This window comes from Triplophysa rosa, linkage group LG23 (genome assembly GCF_024868665.1).
Source record: "Triplophysa rosa linkage group LG23, Trosa_1v2, whole genome shotgun sequence".
Classification (NCBI taxonomy): Eukaryota; Metazoa; Chordata; class Actinopteri; order Cypriniformes; family Nemacheilidae; genus Triplophysa; species Triplophysa rosa.
In genome coordinates, this window is record NC_079912.1 from 13,971,536 (window position 1) to 13,984,394 (window position 12,859).

At 38.7% G+C, this 12,859-nt stretch overlaps 1 protein-coding gene across 1 annotated transcript in view; it reads left to right on the plus strand.

Moving 5' to 3' along the window:
* The window catches only part of LOC130546933 (uncharacterized), a 45,054-nt gene that overhangs the window by 19,336 nt on the left and 12,859 nt on the right, over positions 1-12,859 (plus strand). The gene's annotated exons all lie outside the window — the stretch shown is intronic.

Consider the following 12,859-nt stretch of genomic DNA (forward strand, 5'->3'; position numbering starts at 1 on the left):
TGTTGGTAGTGTTTGGGTTGCACTTCACTTTGTGGCACGGTTGGCACAGTTGCAGTATAAATATATGTGGGTGAATCTGTGGTCTGAGGTTGTTTATGCAAAGAATATAAAAGCATTAGAAAAACTGTTTTACTGTGAAGTGCGTGCGTGCATGTGCATTATTGTAAATTACAAATGTAATATTCACAGTGTGTGTTGCACTGGATCTTCTTAAGAGTAACCTGTGATCAAAATTATTATAACAAAATCAGTTAAATTCTAATAAATAAATAAAACAAAAAATACAAATAAATAAATATACACACTCCACACACACTTTGTAAATTGCATATATGCATATATACACAAGTTCTTAGCTGTTTCTTTGTAAAATGAACATATTTATTATTCTTTTCTGTAGTCTTGCATAAATCTGAGGTGTGCGTTTAGGTATCAACACAATGCAGATGTTGCTTGGCAGCAGTATGAACCTGTCACAAGTAATATCCATACACCCTCATCTCAGAGAGAGAGAGAGAGAGGGTTATGGGAAGGACGTAAAGCATTGGGTGCCACATTCCCTCCCAGCTCTATGCACCATAGGCTGAATTAGGCACAGACAAAAGCTTTTGTGGCCCAGCCATGAAAGGGCCATTAACCATGCTGCTATTTCAGAGGCCAAGCCTGCAGGGAAGCAGCCTCCCAGAATGCCTCTGGCTCAGCATGCATCATTCCCAGCATGCATTGCTCCCTCTCTCCAACACCTCCATAGCTTGATAATAAAGAAGCCGCAGATTGATATGCAGATGATTGGCGTGGTGAAAATGGAGGTAAAGATGGAGGATAAGTTCTGTTAAAATCGGAGGCCTCTTGTGGCCCAAGGCTAGGCTTTTCACGCTTGTTGCTCAAAGCGTTGCAGTGTAAGGCAGTTTTGTCTAATAAATGTGTGTATGGCACTCTGGGGTTCTGATGTTTGTGTATGGAGAACAGAACCTGCAGTGTGGCAGGTCTGAAAGTGTTTGGCACTGTTTGATTGTGTGTGCAAAAGTTTCAAAGGGGTGTGTATGTGTGAGTGGACGTGTGCCTTTGGAGTCACAGACAGTCTCCAAACCTATTGCTCTCAAAGTGGGTGCCATGACAACGACCCCCGCGCACCGTGTCTGCTGCTGACCTTAGCAGCTGTGTCACTTCCTCGGTGTGACAAAACTAAGAATAAGTCGCTGTCAGTGCCTCTTACACAAGTACACTCAGTACTTAAACAACACTGTTTACTAATACACCCACACGCACCACGTGTAAAATCATAGGTTGACCTAAACATTTACACAACGCTACCTGAATGACTTTATCACATTTTTAAAACAAACCATTTAACATTAGCATGCATATACAAAAGGGGCTGAACACACTGTTAAAAAAAAACAACTTGTAAAATGTTTCACCAAACAAAGAAATAAAGTAATTTAGGCAAAGGTTTTTTAGTAGGAGGGGTAAATGTTGTTTTGTGTGTATTTTTTAGTATTATATTCATTTATACTCCTTAACCATTAGCAATTAGCAGTTATTAAGCTGTAGTTTATTCTCTTGTGGTATTCTCAAGAGTTGCCTTTTTTCAGTGTACACATAAGTTAAAGGAACAGTTCACCTCAAAATAAAAATGTCTTTCCTCATTTACTCACCCTCGAGTTGTTCCAAATCTGTATACATTTTTTAGATATTTGGAAAAATGATTGTAACCAAACAGTTCTTTGCCACCATTGACTACCATATAGGAAAAATGCTTTATAAATTTCTTTGTTATGTTGAACACAAAATAAGATATTTTGAAGAATTTAGGATAACAAACCATTCTGGGGCACTTTTGATTACAATTTTTTTACTATGGTAGTCAGTGGTGGCCAAGAACTGTTTGGTTAAAAGCATTCTTCCAAATATCTTTCTCTGTGTTCATCAGAACAAAAGCAAATTTATACAACTCGAGGGTGAGTAAATAATGACAGAAAACTGTCTCTTTACACATTTGTGAGCACAGTGTCACACAAACAGAACTAATACCACCTATTAGTCATAGTATTTCACATGTAGTGTGTTTGCATTAATAAAGCTTAGAAAGATTATGTCAACAAACAAATTGTGCAAATGTCCATGCACCAAAACATATAAATCACAATACTCTCAGCAAAACGTTTTACAGAGCCCATTTCATGCTGGTAAATACACAGTAAGGCCTGTGTGAAGTTCTGTGATCCTGTGCCCTATAGCCTCTGGGACTCTTCATTTCCTGCTGTATTATAGATGTTATTATTTTCTGGATGGGAGAGTGTGTGTGTATGTGAGCATGCTATATGCTTTTATTATTATTATTCCTGGTGTGATTGTGTCGTCAAAACTGGGGCGTATGTTGCCGTGGCGCCGTTGGATTGGAACGGCCTGTTAACTTGCTCCAGATGCGGCCGACTGCAATAATTGGACCTGGAGCCGATCAAATCCCAGTGTCGCTTGGCCAGACTCAGAACCAAAGACTGGGGATAGCATTTCAGGGTGACCCTGACCTGGTCTGGCCTGGTCTTAACCTGCGTTAATGACCTCTATAAGTTTTCATGGAGAGGTTGTATGGTAATTCGCAGGGTGGTTGCAAAAAAATAATGATGTGGTTTTAGTTTCTTTTTTTAATGCTGCACTCACTTATTTGTTATTGTGTCTCCTACTGTGTTTTTATGGGTTATTTCTTATTATAAACAATAAGGGCTGGATGTTTAGACCGATATCATAAAAAATAGACTTTGAATTGTACTTCAGAGATTTTGCATTTAAAGAAACAATTCACCAAAAAGGAAAATTGTGTATTTATTTACTTACAAACTTGTTCAATTACTTACCCTCATGCTGTTGCAAAAACATTTTTCATTTTCTTGCATACAAAGAAAATAACCAATAACTATGCATTGTTGTTTTTCAAACAATGTACACATTTCAAACAATAGAGCAAAAAAAAAGAATAATAAAAATAGGTGTATAGGAGTATAACATCTCCTTCAGTCTAGATGTTTGGTGAAGCTGCAGTCTGAAGGATTTAAGGTGCGGGCTGTTGAAAGTATTAGGGGAGTAAAAAAAGAAATCCCTTACTCTCTTTTCCATCTACGCACCTGGTTTTATCATCCACATTCCCCGTCCTCCTATACAGAGCTCTCTCTTGATTCCTGTCTCCTTGTTACTGCCCATCCCTATTTTACCCTCATACTCTACACCCCCCCAACACATACACACTTCCTGGACCCTGGGCTTGCCAGACGGTCATAATTAACGAGAAAAACGATAGTCCCCACGGTCCTCTGCTTCGACAGTCCACTCCCAGTGTGTGTGTGTGTGTAAACGTAGCCCTGTGTAGGTGTCTGGTTGTGTACCTGAGCGTGTGTGTGTGCGGACCTGTAAATCTACCTCTCTTCGTACGTACGTGTACCTCTCGTTTTGGCCTGGGCTTCTTTTTACTCAATGCTTCTTTATGTTCGATGTCTGCAATGAAGCATGATCTCACCCGCTACAAATAACAGGCTCGGAAAATGACTTCTCACAGAGCTCACACACAACCTGGGAGCAATGGCTCACACGCAAGCGAAATTACCTTCTTGACAGAGCATTCAATCTAAGGGTCGGCCATATGCACCGAGGGAGCTCCGGTCTGTGTGTGTGTACTTGAGACTTTCGTAGACTGTTTATTTTAAAAATGGGCTAGCGTTGCATTAGCTTGTAAGGGAATACGTACCAGCCAGCATTGCCGTGTTGTTTTTTCAGGTGTGGAGTTACAGTTTTTAGGCAATCTGCATACTTATAATCGTTTTGCATATGTATGAACTGTGAATGTTCCTTTGTGTTGAGATATTTAAGTCTTGGCAAGGAACTCTGTGAAATACCATCATAATAACATCTCGGCACGACTTCCCGGGGCTCGGCGTTGGAGAACAGTCTGACCATTCCAGAGCGGCTTGACTGATAAGAGCTCCTCTGATCTCTATCTGTCACTCATAGCCAGAGGCAGGGTCACACAAAGACCTGCACAGAGTCACCATTGTAAATAAACACACGGAGAATAACTCCCCTTACACTTATCCTCTTGCTTTTTATGACTTTCGCTCTCCACTTAGACACGTTTAAGGCATTTGGATCATAAAGAGAACATGGGCCGACTAATGGAGAGAAAAAGACCAGCAATTCCCAGAAAAACATCATGACTGATTACATTGTCACCAGTATTATTTGTTTCTCATCAGTTATCTTTACTCGTGTGGTCTCATAGGGCTCAATCTTGTGGACCAATTTTGTTTTCAGTTTTCACATACTTCCTTATGGGCATTTCAGAGATAATGACAATATCTCTATCTGCTATCATTCATGGTGTTTACATGTGCATTTGTATTCTTTTCATAACATCCAAGTGTCTTTAAATAAAATTCACTTTTTTTTACTTTTTACTTATCAAAGCAAGCAGTTAAAATACGTTTAGAATAACAATGTAGACCAGTGAGAGGGATAAATTGCAAGGCCACTTTAAACAAATATCCAAATAAACCTTTATCTCCTAGGAATTTGATTTTTGTCACTTCCTTCTGTAAACTACAGCTTATTTATTTAAAAAGGTATTAATCTGTTTAAAGTTTAAATACAATATATTAACTGCAAAGTCAATTACATTGAAGAGTGTTTATTTTAATAATTTTAATAAAGCCAAGTATTTTCTGTAATGAAACCCCACATCCAAACAACTACAGGTTCAAATTATTTCTTATAATTAGTGTAAATCATATTATATCTGCGTATTTAAATTAACTACCTCATTCCCTCCATTTTGACCACAGTTAAAGGAATAGTTCGCCTTCAAAATAAAAATTCTGTCCTTACTCTCTTGTCATTTCAAACCTGTATGACTTTCTTTCTTCTGCAGAACACACAAAAAATATTTTGACAAAAACGTTGGTAACAGAGAACCGTTGCTCCCCATTGACTTATAAAAGTCAATAAAAGACAATGGGGACCATCGGTTTTTGGTTTCCAACATTCTTAAAAATATCTTCTTTTGTGTTTTGCAGAAGAAAGAAAATCACAGTTTTAAAATGACAACGGGGTGAGTAAATGATGACAGAATTAAAATTTTGAAGGTGAACTATTCCTTTAACGCAAGAGAGAGAGAGAGAGAGAGAGAGAGAGAGAGAGAGGGAGAGAGGAAAAACTGGGGTGAACGAAAAAAAATGGTGTATTATGATGTAAACAGAGATGTAAATATTGTGTTGTGCTCTAGTAACATCTCTTTCCTGAAGACTCAGCAGCAGGCCGCTTCGCTGTTTATTTTCCTTCAAGACGGACGAGTTCTTATCAAATAAGCAGACGGAGATCCACAATGTGCCGGGTTTTGCACACACTGGCTCTGCTCCTGAATCCACCACCACAGTGTAACAAATCCATCCGTACTCCCCAAACCACATAGAAGTAGACAAACAAACACTCTTATACACTACAGTGCCTTTGACTCGAACCAAATACCATGCACAGTAGACATACAGGTACAGGCACAGATTGAATTACTGTAACACACACATATAAATGAATGTCAGTGTAAATTTTTATTCCTGCGAACTGAAATAAAAAGTCATTAAAAAACATCACGTTAAAAACTTTACATTCATGATGTTTTTGGTGCATTTGGTGCCAGTGCATTCAAGTACATTTTATCAAACAAATCTTGTCATTGCTAGCAAACACATCTTTAAAAACAGACCCAGAGAGAAACATTGACAAATGACGCAGAGCTCTTATCATACACATCTTCTAGACTCACATACACTGTGGTTTATCAAACCCTCTCCAAACACACACAAAGACACTCTTCGGGATATGCGTCAGCACCGTCACCCTGTGACACATATCAGACCCTTTCCCTTTAACCACTGCAATCAGTGTAGCAATAACAGTATGATAAGGGATGAGAGCTGGTTTGGAGGAGGTTTTTATGAGCCTATCATGGGAGCTGGCTGGAGTTTGATCTACGGGCCTCAGAGTTAAAAGGGAGAGTTTTGGACTCCCCTACACCATTACACCCACACTACTCAGTCTTTTTGTGATAGGGACCTTAATCAAAAACACCTGGCTCACAGTTCTCCCTCTCAACACACACTCTTACACACACTTTCTGCGCACATGTGTGAGTGTGCATTGCTGTGTAAGAGTATGTCTACGTGCACAAAAAAGAGTTTCTACTCATGTTTGTCTCAGCAGATTTTGATGTTTGAATGAGAACAGTTGTAACTGTTACAAAGATATTTCAGTGGAAATCTGGTCGATTATGACATTCTGTGGTCAAATACTTTTGTATAATAGTTGCTTGACTTTATGGATAACCACAGAGAGTGGTTTATAATTCGTTTTTTTTCTTCCGGTAGACCTCCGCAAAGAATTAATAACTGTTCAGTAGATTTAATTGAATTGAAAACAATTAATATACCACAAAATATTATTCAAATGAATGAATATTAATATAAATTAAATGTAAAAATAAACTATTATATCATAACCAAACACAGACGCATGCTTCTGATGAAACCATCTATATAAGATTACTTGTATACATATTTTAACGTTTAGTCTACTAATATTCATTCAGTTTACTAATATTCAACCCATGAAAACTTTAAGACACACCGCATACTAGCACTATGAATAGAACAGTCTGATTACAAACGTAATTAATTTAGGTTTGTTACTGTATATCATTTTGAGAAAATTGCAATAAAACCAAATATTATAGTTCCATATATTCAGTTTGCGCTATCTTTCATAAGTAGGCTATCTATGTCTTGCTCTTGTAGTACTATAGGAATTGCATTGAATCGATCTCTTTCGTCTCATAAAATGAACAAGAAACAGTAATTTTATTAATTAACATTAATTAGAAATACGACTTTGATTATTTTGAAGTTATTTTGTTATCCAATTATTTCTTGTCGAGTTATTCATTTATTTGCAATGTAGCTGTGTAATATGCAAATACTTAATATGCTACACCAGAGGCTGCTTGTTTATTTGTTTATGTGTGAGCAAATGTAAAGGGTTATGGTTTATTTAGTGTGTGAGGTTAAAGTGTGTGCGAACCTGTGTGAGACTTGTGGTACAGTGGGCTGTCCACATGCTTCTGAACTGTTACCGGTTCAAGTCAAGGTCTGGGTCATGATCTGATTCCTTCTCTGTCTGAACTCTGTCGTCCTAAAAATAACAATGAAATGTTAAAAAAATGTGTAAGCAGGAAGAGGCATTAGAGCATGTGTTTGTGTATTAATGTTATCCAATGTGTGTTTGCATATTAACATACACACGCTAAGTTGTGAGAATAAATAAACAAGCTTTGGCCCGGGACTCTCATGGCTGTATCTCAGAAAAGACAAACAGTTTTTTTTTCACTGGTTTGATTCATATGACCCACCACGGTAACATCTCCCCCCACAAATGCACACATGGCTTCAATAAAACAGTTATTTTTAGCAGTTTGCGATTTCGTTCAGAATCTGATTATGGGTTTTGCATTGTGCAGTATCGACTAACGCTGTTTATTCAAACACCTAAACTGCCCTTCTGGTAGAGGTGTACTTAAAAACATACGTGATGGTCATGTTTCTGTTTTATTGTGGAAGCACGATTGCCATCATCTCCACAACGAGAGGCCTGTGATTGTAAATGTTTCAAAATGGCGAGTGAGCAAGGCAAACACAGGCACACTGTGGACGCAGTGACTTTGAAGATAAAACACAAAAATAATGTGCGGTCTCTGAAAAGCCAAACAAGAACCACACACTCACACACACACACACACACCCGCTCTCTCTCTTGCTCTGACTCGGTCTCATTCTCTCCCAGTCTTTTTTTAATGCACTCTGAAGCACACACATACACACACTCATTAATTTAGGCAGACTTGCAGGAAATCGCTCCACTGAGCTCAGTAGAGGCCCACAAATGGGGGGTGGGGGGATCAGGGGGATCAAAGCCACGACAAGAGCAGCAGACTCGCTGAAAAGAAACAGCACAAGGATAAAACGAGAAGAAAAGAAGGTTTGGAAAAGGAAGGAAAGAGAAAAGAAAAATTTCCTTTGCTCCTCGACAAGGAGAAAGGATCTTGACCATCAAAACCTAATGAACAAACAGTGTGTGTGTGTTTGTGTGATTGAGGGACTGAGTGCGTTTTACATCCATGAGGTATAAATGAAATGGAGACGTGCGTATATGTCTTGAGTCACAATCTTGGGAATATTACAAAATTCCATGTGTCCTCAATAAAGCTGCCATTGTATGAGACTGACTTGTTATGAGTAGTCTTTAAAACAAAAATGTTTTTGTACTCAGTACTCAATATTTCGTTTTACAGTTAAAACGTCTAAACATTCTGTAAACAAGAAAACAAGACCCTTTTCAGGGTATTTATGTTGCTCATTTTTATGCACTCAAAACAAACTTGTGAAGTTTATACTTACAACACGAAAAACAATTTGCAATGTGGTGTGAGAAAATATATTGTTTTGTATTCTTTTATGCATTATTTATGTTTTTTATATATGTTATTTTAAAAGGCATTTTTAAGCAGAAAGTAAAGATCCATGATTAAGAAAATCTTACGTCAAAGAAAACATACATTAACGTTTATTTTGAATAAATTTTAACACACACGCAAACACATATGTAGGTGCATATCCATACATATTTTTCTTTTCTTTCTCTCTCTTTTCACTAGATACACACACTCACACACAGACACACACTCCCTCTCTCTTGGGAGCCCTTGAGGGAGGGTCGACAGTCCTTAACAAAATATTCCCCAAAGCTCTAATTAGAAAAACGATGGTGCTCGTTAATAGTGCCCTCCATCTCCCCTTTCCCCCTCCAACCCGAAAAAAAAAAAACACAAAACAAAAACGGCAAGAAAATCCCGTGGAGCAGAAGGCCTGCTGTTCCAATGACTGGGCCTGGGTCAGAACTCTATTTACCTACCGCAGAACTGCCCACCCTCTTTCCTGCTCTCTCAATCTCCTTCGACCAATTTCTCTCTCTCTCTCTCTCTCTTTTTCACTTTTAAAGGAACAGTTTATCAAAAATGTGAGTTCATCATTAACTCGTTGTGTTGTTTTATATCCATATGGCTTCTTTGTTAATTGGATCATGAAGGCAGAAATTCTGAAGATGCTCAAGCAATTTTGTCCCTTTTCATTTAAATTGCATGAACCAGAGTGACTTTGAAAAGAGTCCAATTTTTCCTTTGTCTTTTACTGAAGAAACAGTCATAGTGTTTTGTTTTAAAACTGCATGAGAGTAAATAATACAGAATTTTCAATTTTGGGTGAACTTCCCATTTAACACACAAATAGCCACACATTCTTTCTTAATCTTTCTTTCTTTCTCACTCTCTCTCTCTCTCTCTCTCTCTCTCTCTCCTCTCTCCTTCTCTATTACCCCCGTGTCTCTCTCTTTCTCAACTTTTTAGTGTACCCCTAGTAACCCGAGACCCTCAGGCCCAGGGGCCGCATATGTTCCTGCTTAAGAGCCTTGGGCCCATAAGTAAAACCCAACCCATGCAGCTATGCCTCCCATTTCTCAAGACTTCATTAATAATGAAAATAAAAAATCCTGGCGTCTTTCTTCCTACCCCATTCTCCTTCCTCTTCTCTCTCTTGGCCTAAAGAAGTTATACGACAGAGCCCAGCCAGAAGATTTTTGCGGCTTGTTTTATTTTCTTCCTGGTCTTGTGCCTAGATCCGTTGGAAAACAGAGACGGTATGATCACAGCCAGTCTGAATCAGACTGTGTCAGCTTATCTTTGGAGACTTATCGCAATGAATTAATATAGCCGGTCACTCCTTCCTCTAAATCTAGTCCTCCTTCCAGTACCATATTCCCTTATAACCAGCCATTACTTCACCACAGAGGCTCTCATTAAATGTATATATAGTTATATCCCCAGTGCTGGAGATAATATGCTGTTTTTCACTCACAAAGAATGTACAATACTTTGATAAAGATTAAGAAGTTGCTGAGGTGGATGAACTGTGCCCAGCGGGATTGTTTCTTATTTCCCTCGAGCCAATGTGGCCTCAAGCAAGGGTGAATAAACACACAGGCAGCACATCATCACAGCTCAAACACACACATGTGTGTGTGCATAAAACAAACAAATCATACCTGCCCTTTTTAGAGGATTCTTCAAAACATGCTACTGAATATATACAACTACAAAATCCCATAAATTCAATGGGTGAATCTCAATAGTGCTCGATGAAATCACAACTCAGCAGGTCCAGGCTGGTCATCATGGCAGCTTACAGTTTATTCGTCCCTCTTGTTTCTTCTCTCTGGTGATGGTTGATTAGAACATCTCACTTAGTCTGACAGGGTTATTTCTGTGTTTGTAGGCACTCATGAGAGGCCCTTTCTTCGCTGTTTTTTTGTTTCTATGAGGGTGCAAGAGAAAGATGGAGAGAAAAGAAATAGACTGCATTTCCAGATGTGCTTTTATGGGCCTGTGAGGGTGGGGTAGGGGGCTGGAGTGGGGGTGCACTTTCGGTTGGAGCCGAGAAGCTTGCAGGAGCCATTTATTGTACCATGTGTGTACTTGTTTGTGTGTGTGTGAGAAAGGTGGGAGAGAAATTACTGGCATAACGCACTCGGTTTTATAGGCTCAGGTGTATGAAGCATGTGGAACCACAAAGACTTAAAAATTGTAAAGATTGTGTGTAGATCTGCATGCTGCAATTTCTAATCGAATCATGACAAATTGTATGTCACTATCCTTTAAAATACACACCTGTCCAGTTTATTATAATATAAATTATGTAGGAGCATGTAATTGATCTAAAACAATGTCTCAATTATTTTTGGTGACTTTTTTTGGTCAGCAATAATCTGCAAAGTGTGCATTCCAAATTATGACTTTATTAAAACCACTAAAGCTTGGAATGTGCATATTTTATGTATATTCTCCATACATTTTGTGACAGTTAACAGGTTAAACTAGTTTTACTGAATGTCCAGATTAATGAAAATGTTCAGATGTTGCTCTTTCATAGCTCAGGAGATTTGAACAGAGATCTGTGTTTCACTAAAGTACCAACTAAATCTCAAATGTTCTTTTAAAATTGTTTACAAAAATAAAAACACATAAAACATCACCTTGGAATTATAAGGTTCTTTCTGCGTTCTGAGCAGTTTTGAGATAGCATTCCATTTTACTTTGTAGATAAAACCTTTTTGTTTTCTATAAAAGTCCCAAAATGGTTTTCCTGTAGCTCAGTGGTTAAGGTCATGCATTCGATCCCAGGGATTGCACATAAACCGAAAGAAATGCATAGTAAATGCAATGCAAGTCTGCCAAATGTGTAAATGTACAAAACGTGAAGAAAAAACATCACATAATGTAAATAAATTGAAACAGAATAAGAATGTGTGAATAACTCAATTTTGACAAAATGTCAGAATTTTATAATTCCAGATTAAAATACAGAAAGAGTATGAAGGTGTAAAATGAATGTAGATTGTATATGTAAAATAATCTGCCTTTGGGTGAATTGGATGAGAAATGGTTGAGTTCATACTGAAATGTTCAATAATATTGACTTTTGATTGCAGATTTGGCAATCTGAGCTCAGTTTGTGACATCTGTAATTCTAATGGAAACATTTGTGCAATTTCTGGGTCTTTTTCTCTGAGACGCTGGAGATTTAAGCAAAAATGTCCATTTGCTATCCATTTAATCCCATTCATGTCTATGAGAAGTAACTGAGATATTAAAGAGATCTCATTTGTGATTTTTCTTATGGGTATAATCTATATCTATAAAAGCAGATTTCCTATAAAACCACATGTATGTCAAAGTTTCACACATTACCCATTTCTTGCATGTTTATAAATGAATCCCATAGTAATTTATGTTTTCAGTTACTAATAAACGTATAAAATTTCACCAGCCTTTCCCTCAAAATCAACACTGAAAATAGACAAAAAGGTGATATAAAGCTCGATCACACAAATAGATTGCATTGTGAAGGTGTCTGATTATTTTCAAAGCCGCACATGTTTCCCGCACGTGTGCAGGTACGCCGTTTGATCCTTGGATCTACGAGAGAGTATGAAATAGTGCTTTGGCCTGTGAAGTATTAGCTTCAGGCATCCATGAAAGAAAGAGCACACATGGAAATAGACGAGTGTTAAACTAGCATGTGAACGTACATCAGGAACGCCTGCAGCTTGTTAGTTACGATCGTTAATAGCTGCGTGTTTTACTGGCAATGCCTTCAAAGTGCTGCCACGTCGATTTATCCAGAGCTCACCTGCTCGGCTCCAGCCCGCGAGGAAGAGGAGGAGAAAGATCAAGCGGGATACGCCACATCAAGCACACCTTCGGCCCTGACTTTGACACTGAGAGGAATGTGACCCCTTTCCCTCCCGCTCCTAAACCCTGAGAGCCGACTGCAGAGTTGCATCAGAACCAGATGTGTCCCCTTGAGTGCAAGTATGCGTCTGCGGACCAGACTGTTGGGCCAGAGCCCGCTGGTGTGATGGGGCCGGCGCGACCCCTCGTGACCCCAGAGCCTGCAGCCATGCCGACAGGAAGGTCTCGCAATTGACTTCAGCTGTGACCCGCCTCCTCGGAGCTCATTAAGACAAACTGTTTTTAGAGGCCATGCAGCTTACGCTATCATAGGCCCTAACACTCTGCAGCTGAGAGAGAGAGACGGGGGAGTGAGAGCGAGAAAGAGCTGAACTAGTGCAAGGCGAGAAACAGCAGAGAAGAAAAAGCGAAAGTGTGATGAAGGGAAAACTGGTAAAGGTGAGAGATGACAAGAAAAGACTA